Here is a 10619-nt window from a genome sequence, read left to right as displayed (position 1 = left end):
TTTTTATTTGGGGGGGTGAGGAAGATAAATTGAGACAAGCTGTTATTTTTTAAACATTGGTGATATTAGAACAAAATGTAGCAGGAGAATTGTTAAGGTGACAGCTCTTAAATGTACAGAAACGTATTTATTCTGCTGCCTTAAATAACAGCCAATGGAACATTAGAGTGTTTGTTTGATATTTGTCATGCTTATGTGTTGGTTAAACTCTCATTCAAGGAAAGGCTACAATCCTGGAGTCCTGGGGGCAGTTCTGGGGGCCTCATTTCAAAAAGGATGTGGACAAAATGGAGAGGGGGCAGAGGAGAGCAACAAGGATGATCCAGGGCCTGGGGACCCAGCCCTGCAAGGAAAGGCTGAGGGACCTGAGCATGTTCAGCCTGGAGAAGAGGAGGCTGAGAAGGGACATGATGGCTCTCTTGAAGTATCTGAAAGGCTGTCACTTGGAGGAGGGCAGGGAGCAGTTCTTGTTGGCAGCAGAGGCTAGGAAGCTTTAGGCTGATTCTGCATTTAGTGGGGTTGGACTGGATGGCCTCTATGACCCTTTCCAACTCTATGATTCTATGATTCTTAACACACACACAAAAGTTTTCCCTGCAACAGTTTTATTGTGTGTTTGATGCTTAGAACTTCCTAGAACTATCCTATGTTACTTCCAGATGCCTCCCCATGTCCCTGCCAACAAACCTTCTGCCTGTAGCTAGCTATGGCCAACAACTCTACTTATTGCCGTGTGATAAACAGCCTTGTTTCCACAATCCTCTGTCCTTTCCTTCCTTCACACCAGCCTCTGATAACCTTTTACTGCTATTGACTGTTTTTCTTTTACCGCTAATTGATAGCACATAGGGCTTTCTCTTAAACCATGTTCATTAGCAAACTAATATCAACAACTCCAGTGCTAATCCTGCTGATCATTAGAACTAATCTGGTGTACAGGCCCAAAGTCTTAACCGGTTGGCTTCTGCCTTTCTTCCTTACTACAGGGAGACAAAGTTAATAGAATTGCACTAGCTAACAAAAAGGAAAGGATTATCATATTTCAACCTGTAGAAATTTAGAGTTTGGTCATATGAGGAAAAATAAAGCTACAATCCACAGTTATCGTTATTATAATTTACTAGGGGCCAAGCCCGTTGCATTCAGGAATACGACGGGGACTAGATTGGGGGTGGGGTGGGGTGGAAGAACTCTGCGGACGGACTCCCCCCCTCCCCCCAGGACCTGGAAAGGCTGCAGGCAGCTGTTTGGGAGCTCACTGGCAGGGGCAGCTCTCACTTGGCAGGAATCTGAAGCCTCCGAGCCTCAGAGGGAAGTGGAAGGAGGAGGGGGTGGTCAGGGGTGGGGGATGGAAGGTGATTGGCTGGCTACTGGACAGACAAGCAAGCTGGTTAGAGGAGGAGGAGACACTCAGGAGGGGAACAGCCACCCTGAGTGGGTGTTAAATGCTGAGTGGCACTTGTCATGAGAAACGCTCCTCCTCCAAGCCCTTACCAGTAATATTAAGTGGGACAGAAAAACTTCATAAAGTCACTGTGCAAACCCCGTGCCTATAGCTGAAAACGCTCAATATAGAGTTGATTCCCTTCATTCCTTTTTGTCCAGTCTCTCTCTCTCTCTCTCTCTCTCTCTCTCTCTCTCTCTCTCTCTCTCTCTCTCTCTCTCTCTCTGGGAATTTGGAGTTTTCCTCAAATCTGTTCCTTTTTGATCAAAAAGGAATTCATAGAGAGGAGGGGCAGGAAGGGAAGTTTCAGAATCTCACTTTGAAAAGTCACTGAGGCAGGCGATGTATTTCCGAGCCTCTCTATACTCCTAGCAGAGCACCACCCCAAGGTGTGGAAGGCAAAGGCCGAAGTCACAAAAGGGTGTGCTGGTTTCACTTCAAAGAGAAATCAAAGAGAAATTTCTCTTTTTGAAAGTAGGAAAAAATGAGGGAGCATTAGCAATACCTAAAGTGAGATTTGGAAAAAGAAATTCATCTCCATACAGCACAGTGCTTTCTGTCATAAAGCTCTGCTGCCTGGAGATCAGCTGCAATTTCAAGAGGGCTCCAGGCCCCACCTTGAGGTTGGTATCACCCATAGGATGTCACCTTTTCCCTTTAGAGAGCCCATGTCATAAAATGGGGCATCTCCTGAAAAGGAATGGGCCCTTCTGGCTTCCCAGTCAGTCCCGGCCGCTACTGGTCTGATCCCTCCGATAGATCTCTGACTTTCTTATCATTCATAGACAGCATGAGCAGCGTTGGTAGAGTGGTTACGAGTGGCAGATTCTAATCTGGTCAACCAGGTTTGATTACTCGCTCTTCGACACACAAGCAGCTGGGTGACCTTGCTCTAGTCACAGCCCTGTGAGAGCTGTTCTCACACAGAAGTCCTGTCAGAGCTCTCTCAGCCTCCGCTCCCTCACAGGGTGTCTGCTGTGGGGAGAGGAAAGGGAACGTGACTGGAAGCCACTTTGAGACTCCTTCGGGGAGAGAAAAGCGGGATGTAAGAACCAACTCTTCTTCTTCTTCTTCTTCTTCTTCTTCTTCTTCTTCTTCTTCTTCTTCTTCTTCAGTAATCTCAGGGCTCTCTCAGCCTCACCTTCCTCACAAATTGTCGGTTGTGGGGGGAGGAAGGGAAGGCGAATGGAAGCTGTTTTGAAACCCCTTTGAGTAGTGAGATGCAGGGTATAAAAACTAAGGCCCATTCCACAGCAGGATCAATGTGGCAAATTGATCACGGAAAGAAAAAACGAAATTTAGAATAGTGGAATTTGTTGTTATGCATACCTGCCTTTGTAGTGGAATCCAGTTGCGTTTCGTTTCCCACAGGTTTCCGGTCTCGGCAAAAATTGCTGGGAAGGAAGTGATATTTGCCAAGCTTTGTCCCGCCCCTGGCCGTCAATCAAAAGAGCAGCCAAAGGGCGGCCGTTATCATGCTCCCCAAAAGCCCCATTCCCTTTAAGGCAGGTAAAAAAAAAAAAACCACGTTGCAACGAATCTGCGTTGGTTCGTTGCAACGGAGAGACCCATCTAGCTGGCAGGTGGCGTGTGATCTGCTGTTTCATCGTTACCACGCTCCCCCCGAGTGAAAAAAAATCCACCCCCCCCCCCGCACGGGTGCGATTTTCGGCCGAAAATAAAGGGAAAAATTAAGGGAAAATAAACCAGCAAACGGGGCTGTGTGGTGCTTGGTGACTTAAAACAGCTCTGGGGAGCGACTGCAGCCGGGGAAGCCTCGCTGGATGAATGAAGGCTTGCTGGTTCGTTGCTCTCCGCTCGCTCCGAGAAAAAAAATGGCGATCACTTTGCCGTAAGATCAGAGAGAGCCAGGGGTAGGGACTTTGCTGAAACCGCCACAATGGTAACGCAAAGAACTTTTATGCTAGTGTTGCAGATTGGTTGCAAGAGTGTAGCTCTTTCCAGAGGGTGAAACCACTTTTTGGGATTTCCCTGGAAGCGCTGCAATGAAGCGCTTCTAGCGGGACTGTTTCTGGAGTGTGGCAGATTGTGTACAACGTTGTGCATAACTGCATTTTAGTAGCGATTACAATTTGCCACACTCCTGCTACAATGAATCTGTGCGGAATGGGTCTAACTTTCCTTCTTCTATGGGATGCTTACACTGGGAGAGTGCATTGGTTAAGTTATCCCCCTCAAGTTGGCAACATGGGGAGGGCGGCAGCATGTTCTGGTCTCATCCTGTCTCAGAAACTAAGCAGGGCTGGAACTTGGAATGAAGGACACCCCCCCCCCCCCGGAAGACTCTGCAGAGGCAGGCACTGGCGAACCACTCCTTCTTCTCACTCGCCTTGGAAGTCCCTTGCTGGGGTCGCTGCACAATGTCCATCTGCAGCAACATGAGCAGACATCCTTTCCTTTCCTCCCCCATCATCTGCAAGGGGTTTGTCCAGGATTGTCACGGCCATTTATGCTGTCAGCAGGGATGGGGGAGTGTGACACGATGTGCCAGTGTTACCTGGAAATGATGTCAGCACATCAGAGATGTTGGGGGGTTACGCCAAATGCGTGTCTGTAAGGACACATGTCTAAATTTAGTTGTGGGGAATCAGCTAGTAGAGCCAGCAAGAGGCAGCGTGGCGTAACGTGGGACCTTGTATTGCACAGTTTATTGGGCAATTATGTCACTGAGATAGAACCAAGGCAGACAATGATCTAAACATGGAAGGACTTTATTAACACACACTAATTAGACAAAAGACAACACATGCACACTCTAGCATAGAAATGTACATTCCTAGCCACTGACACACAAGGAAAAGGCTTATAGGGGAGGAACCTATACTAAGGGTTGATTGGAAGTGATATCTACCTGTCTTCTGGGTGGAGCAGAGTTCTGGGGGTCCAGGGAAGCAATTTGGGGCGACGGACGAGGGACCAAGACGAGCCTCGGACAGAGTTTCTGTAGCCTGGAAACTGAGTGCACTTTGTGGCTGTGGGAGCCCAATATTTAAAGGAAATTTGTGGCCTGAGGTTACAGGGGGCTGATCCTATCTTGTCCAGGGCTTAGACAAAGAGTTTGATGGCTGGGCCTGGGTCCCAACAAAGAAACGGGTTGCTGAGACAAAGAAACTAGCTGCTGGGAATATGAAGAAATATTTCCTGTCTAGAAGGGCTGATGGCCCATTTCTGGCAAATCCTGGATGATTCCTTGTGCCTGGGGATAGTGGTAAGGGAAAAGACAAAGACCAAATCTTGGATTAGATTTGGTGCTGAAAGAGAGTGGCCAGTTCCCTTTATGGGACAATGTGCTTGGCTGGCTGGAGGGGAGTCTTAGGTGGGGTGCCTTTGTCTCTCTGTACTTGCCAGGTGGGGAAGAAATGGAGGAAGAAATGGAGATAGTGACAGATTTTATTTTCCTGGGCTCCAAGATCACTGCAGATGGGGACTGCAGCAAAGAAATTAAAAGACGCTTGCTCCTGGGGAGGAAAGCTATGGCAAATCTAGACAGCATCCTAAAAAGCAGAGACATCACCTTGCCAACAAAAGTGCGTTTAGTCAAGCCTATGGTATTCCCAGTTGCAATGTATGGCTGCGAAAGTTGGACCATAAGGAAGGCCGAGCGTCAAAGAATTGAGGCTTTTGAACTCTGGTGCTGGAGAAGACTCTTGCGAGTCCCTTGGACTGCAAGGCGAACAAACCGGTCAGTCCTAGAGGAGATCAGCCCTGACTGCTCTTTAGAAGGCCAGATCCTGAAGATGAAACTCAAATACTTTGGCCACCTCATGAGAAGGAAGGACTCCCTGGAGAAGAGCCTAATGCTGGGAGCGATTGAGGGCAAAAGAAGAAGGGGACGACAGAGAATGAGGTGGCTGGATGGAGTCACTGAAGCAGTGGGTGCAAGCTTAAATGGACTCCGGGGAATGGTAGAGGACAGGAAGGCCTGGAGGATCATTGTCCATGGGGTCGTGATGGGTCGGACACGACTTCGCACATAACAACAACACTTGCCAGGTGTGCTGACAAACTCTTCTTTTGTTTGCAAGCAAGTAGGTTGGGGGAAGCCTAACTCCAAGTCCTGCTTCAGAGCCAGAAGTGGGTTTTAGTTGCTCTCCCATCATGCTTTGCAAGGCTTGACCTGGCTTTTCTCTCTCTGGTGCCAGGGTCTGCTCAGGAGTGTCAGGAAGGGTTGGTGCGGGTGTGCCAGCCTTTGATGGAGGGGTGAAAGCCCACATAACAGGGGGGGGGGGTGTCACTCTAGCTTTTGGGCAAAACTCTATGGTAACATTTACATAAAGCCATAGTAGCCATTGTTATGCAAAAACCAGAGTGTTGCCCTCCTAATGACCCCAGAATGCTGATGTCACTTCAGGGTGACGCCAGCATGCATACATCCTGCTTCTGGGTAGTTGGGGGAGACCTGGATGTGTCCAGAAAGCAGGGGACCCCTGTCCAGGCTGGTAGATCTGGTAACCCTTGGGTGGGCTGTGGGTCAAGATATGACACCTGGGGTTGATCCATACCATGGTATGGCAGTTCAGTTCATGTACATGACAGTCAGACAGTGGAGCATTGTCAATATTCAAATTCTGTACCAAAGAAATCTCCATTCTGTACTGATTACATCTTGTGGAGGAAAGAACCTTGGCTTTGAACAAGAACCCCGAGGATTATGGGTGGCAAATCCTGATTCTAGGTCAGAAATGGCTCTGGGGCAGTCCATAGATGCAAGTAGACCAGCCGTGTGATTTCTGTCGGATACATAAGAGGTTTTTTTCAGAGGCTAATTGTATTGATCTGAAGGAGAACCGCAAGATTCAAGTCCAGCAGCACCTTGGAGACCAAGAAGATTTTTAGTGTCTAAGCTATCAAGAGTCTAAACTGCTTTCTTCAGATAATTGCTTAGCAGCCCATGGATTAGGAGTACAGAGAAGAATGACCAGAGGGCAGGAATAATTTGGCTTCTTCTTCCACCCTGGAGTTCGCACATCTATTCCTTTACGCATAAGAACCAGAGGCTGAGGTGGAGGAAAACTCAAAGGTGAGGATGCTGTTGCTGTTCTTGCCGAAGGACTTTGCAAGAAGAACACTTCTGCCCTTGTGTTTTTCCCCATCCCCTTAAGCTGGGCAATAGGATCTCATCTAGGAAGGGCCTTGGGCTGCCGGAGGGGATTCTACCCCCGCCGCCCCATTCACATTTCAGCACTGCAAAATGCATCTCAGTTCTCAGGAGCCAAATGAGAAGCCATCCAGAATGGATAATGTATGGTTTTTGAAATGTGATAAAAAAAAAAGCTAAACGAGCTTGTGTTTATTTTAGGGAAACACGGTACTAAAATCGTAACAGCTTTGACCCCCCACATCTGTAACAATGTCTTAAGATGCCTAATTAGGAGTTGCCACCTTTCATGTTTTAAGGTTGAAGAAGAAGAAGAGTTGTTTTTTACACCCTGCTTTTCACTGCCGGGAAGATTCTTAAAGACCATTTATGCACTGGAAGTTTCATGCCGGGCTGCAGGCTGGAGTTTTAGTCATGGCAGGTTGCCCCACCTCTTCCTGCACCCACACGGGGGAGCATTTGGCCTGGTGCACCTCATCCGCTCCCAGTTTGTGCTCCTGCACAGGAGCTGGGGCAGTGAAGTTCTCCGTGCGTAAACGGTCAGGTTGCCTTACACTTGCCTTCCCTTCCTCTCCCCACAACAGACACCTACCTGTGAGGTAGGTGGGGCTGAGAGAGCTCTAAAAGGACTGTTCTGTCAGAGCAGCATTATCAGTATTGCAACTAGCCCAAGGTCACTCAGCTGGCTGCATGTGGAGGACCGAAGAATCAAAGCCGGCTCACCAGATTAGAAGCTGCTGCTCTTAACCACTACCCCACACCGACCGAAGAGTCATAACCAGGCAGAATAAAGGAAGAAAATAGTATATATGTATTTATGAGTGGCGTCTGGTTTCATCAGATTTCATTATAACCCCGTTGGGTTTTCAAGAGGTTGAAAATCAAGTGAGTAAGATTTGCTCAAGATCCCCAGCCTCACGGAAATTAGATTGGCCTCAGCCAGGGCCTTTTTGGCCTTGGCCTCAAATCGTGGGGAACTCTCTTGGAAACGAGATCAGACGCCCGTGGGATCTTGAACTGTTAAGACGGAGGTGTTCTGCCAGGCTTATGGATGAGGCCCCAAACAACGTCAGAACGATACTGGCTTCCCTGCCAAGCCCCCAAATCTACAAGTCATCTAGGGCTGGTTCAGCCTTTCCACCTTTTCCTGGAATTTTCATTTTAGATTTTAAATATATTTAATTCAGGGTTTTTGACTGGCAGGAGGGCATTTTGGGCTCAAGGAAGACATGCACACATTTCCGTTGGCTTAAACAAGGCCACAGTTTTATTAATACTCCCTAGGAGTGTTGGCACAGCCTGGGGGGGGAGGGAGCAAGACATGCAGTCAAGAGACCGCAAGAACTCGGACCCCGGCAAGTGCCCTGGAGCCCATCCAGATCCCTGCTGGGAACGCGGCTCTCCTTGCTGCTGGGATCCCGCCCACAAGAAGAGCCAGTAGCACCTTGGGCCCACCTAGTTCCCCTGCCGGGAACGCGGGTCCCCTTGCCACTGGATTCCACCATAGGGATGATAGCCCAGGGCCTGGTCTGGGTGTTTTGGCATCGTGTGCCTAGTGTGCAGGACCCAAACAGACTGACCACTAGAGGGGAAAACCTTTTATAATTTTAGAATCAGAATCATAGAGTTGGAAGGGGCCATACAAGCCATCTAGTCCAACCCCCTGCTCAACGCAGGATCAGCCCTAAGCATCCTAAAGCATCCAAGAAAAGTGTGTATCCAACCTTTGCTTGAAGACTGCCAGTGAGGGGGAGCTCACCACCTCCTTAGGCAGCCTATTCCACTGCTGAACTACTCTGACTGTGAAAAACTTTTCCCTGATATCTAGCCTATATCGTTGTCCTTGAAGTTTAAACCCATTACTGCGTGTCCTCTCCTCTGCAGCCAGCAGAAACAGCATCCTGCCCTCCTCCAAGTGACAACCTTTCAAATCCTTAAAGAGGGCTATCATGTCCCCTCTCCGCCTCCTTTTCTCCAGGCTGAACATTCCCAAGTCCCTCAACCTATCTTCATAGGGCTTGGTCCCTTGGCCCCAGATCATCCTCGTCGCTCTGCTCTGTACCCTTTCAATTTTATCTACGTCCTTCTTTAAGTGAGGCCTCCAGAACTGCACACAGTACTCCAGGTGTGGTCTGACCAGCGCCGTATACAATGGGACTATGACATCTTGTGATTTTGATGTGATGCCCCTGTTGATACAGCCCAAAATGGCATTTGCCTTTTTTACCGCTGCATCACACTGCCTGCTCATATTTAGTTTACAATCCACAAGTACCCCAAGGTCTCGTTCACACACAGTGTTACCTAGAAGCATATCCTCCATCCAGTAGGCATGCTTTTCATTTTTCTGACCCAGATGCAGAACTTTACACTTATCTTTATTAAATTGCATCTTGTTCTCATTTGCCCATTTTTCCATTGTGTTCAGATCTCGTTGAACTCTGTCTCTATCTTCCGGAGTATTTGCCAGTCCTCCCAATTTGGTGTCATCTGCAAACTTGATGAGTAGTCCCTCCACCCCCTCATCTAAATCATTAATAAATATGTTAAAAAGTACCGGGCCGAGCACCGAGCCCTGAGGTACCCCGCTATTCACCTCCCTCCAGTCTGATGAAACACCATTGACAACAACTCTTTGAGTGCGGTTCTCTAACCAATTCCCTATCCACCTAACTATCTGAAAATCCAGATTGCAGTCCTTCAACTTATCCATCAGAACATCATGGGGAACCTTGTCAAAAGCTTTACTAAAATCCAAGTAAATGACATCAACCGAATTTCCCCGATCCAGCAAACCTGTTACTTGGTCAAAAAAGGAAACCAGGTTGGTCTGGCAGGATCTGTTGGAGACAAATCCATGCTGACTACCTTGGATCACCAAATTGTCCTCCAGATGTTTGCAGATAGTTCCCTTTAATATCTACTTCATTATCTTCCCCACAACAGAGGTCAGACTCACTGGTCTGTAGTTTCCTGGGTCATCTTTCCTCCCTTTTTTGAAGATCGGAATAATGTTTGCTCTCTTCCAGTCCTCCGGGAAATCTCCAGTCCTTAAAGAGGTTCCGAAGATGATGGACAAGGGTTGTGCAAGTTCTCCGGAAAGTTCTTTGAGCACTCTCAGGTGCATTTCATCCGGCCCAGAGGATTTGAACTCATCCAGTGCAGCTAAATGCCTCTTGACAACCTCTCTGCCCATGTCAACCTGCCACCCAGTCACTATCTCTTGGCTACTGCCATCTCTAGATGTGCCTAAACCCTTTGACCTGTGGGAAAAAACAGATGCAAAATAGGCGCTGAGCCTTTCTGCTTTCTCTGCATCCTCCATTAGAGTTTGTCCACCTGCACCCAACAGTGGGCCTATTGTCTCCTTTATTTTACGTTTGCTCCTCACATAACTGAAAAATCTTTTCTTGTTACAGTGGGCTTCCCTGGCCAATCTTAGCTCACTCTCAGCTTTGTCCTTTCTGGTGATTGATCTACAGTGCCTAGTAACCTGTAAGTACTCTTCTTTAGAGCTCTGTCCTTCCCTCCATTTCCTGAACATTTTTCTTTACTTTCTTAGCTCCTCTTGAAGTTCTCTGTTCATCCAAATAGGCTTCTTAGAGCTCCTGCAGTGTTTTCGTCTTTCTGGGATAATTGAATGAGCATGCAATAGCTCCTGTTTGAGTAGCGCCCACCCTTCACATGCTCCCTTCCCTTCCAGCATTCTCGTCCATGGTATGACACTCATCATGTCTCTGAGTTTATTAAAGTTTGCCCTATGAAAATCCAACATCTGCGTCTGGCTACAAGCTTCCTTGGCTCCCCATCTCAAAAGGAATTATATGAGGACATGGTCACTTCCCCCTAGGGTCCCCACCTCCTTCACCTCATCCACCAACTCTTGCCTGTTGGTCAGTATTAAGTCCAGTATGGCTGAACCTCTTGTGGGTTCATCTACCATTTGATAAATGAAATTGTCAGCCCGGCAGGTCAGAAAGTTCCATGAGTGAGGACGCTTCGCAGAGTTTGTTTCCTAGCACACATATGGGAAATTCAAGTCACCCATGATGACAA

This window comes from Paroedura picta, chromosome 7, assembly GCF_049243985.1.
Source record: "Paroedura picta isolate Pp20150507F chromosome 7, Ppicta_v3.0, whole genome shotgun sequence".
Lineage (NCBI taxonomy): Eukaryota > Metazoa > Chordata > Lepidosauria > Squamata > Gekkonidae > Paroedura > Paroedura picta.
This window is presented reverse-complemented; position numbering follows the sequence as displayed.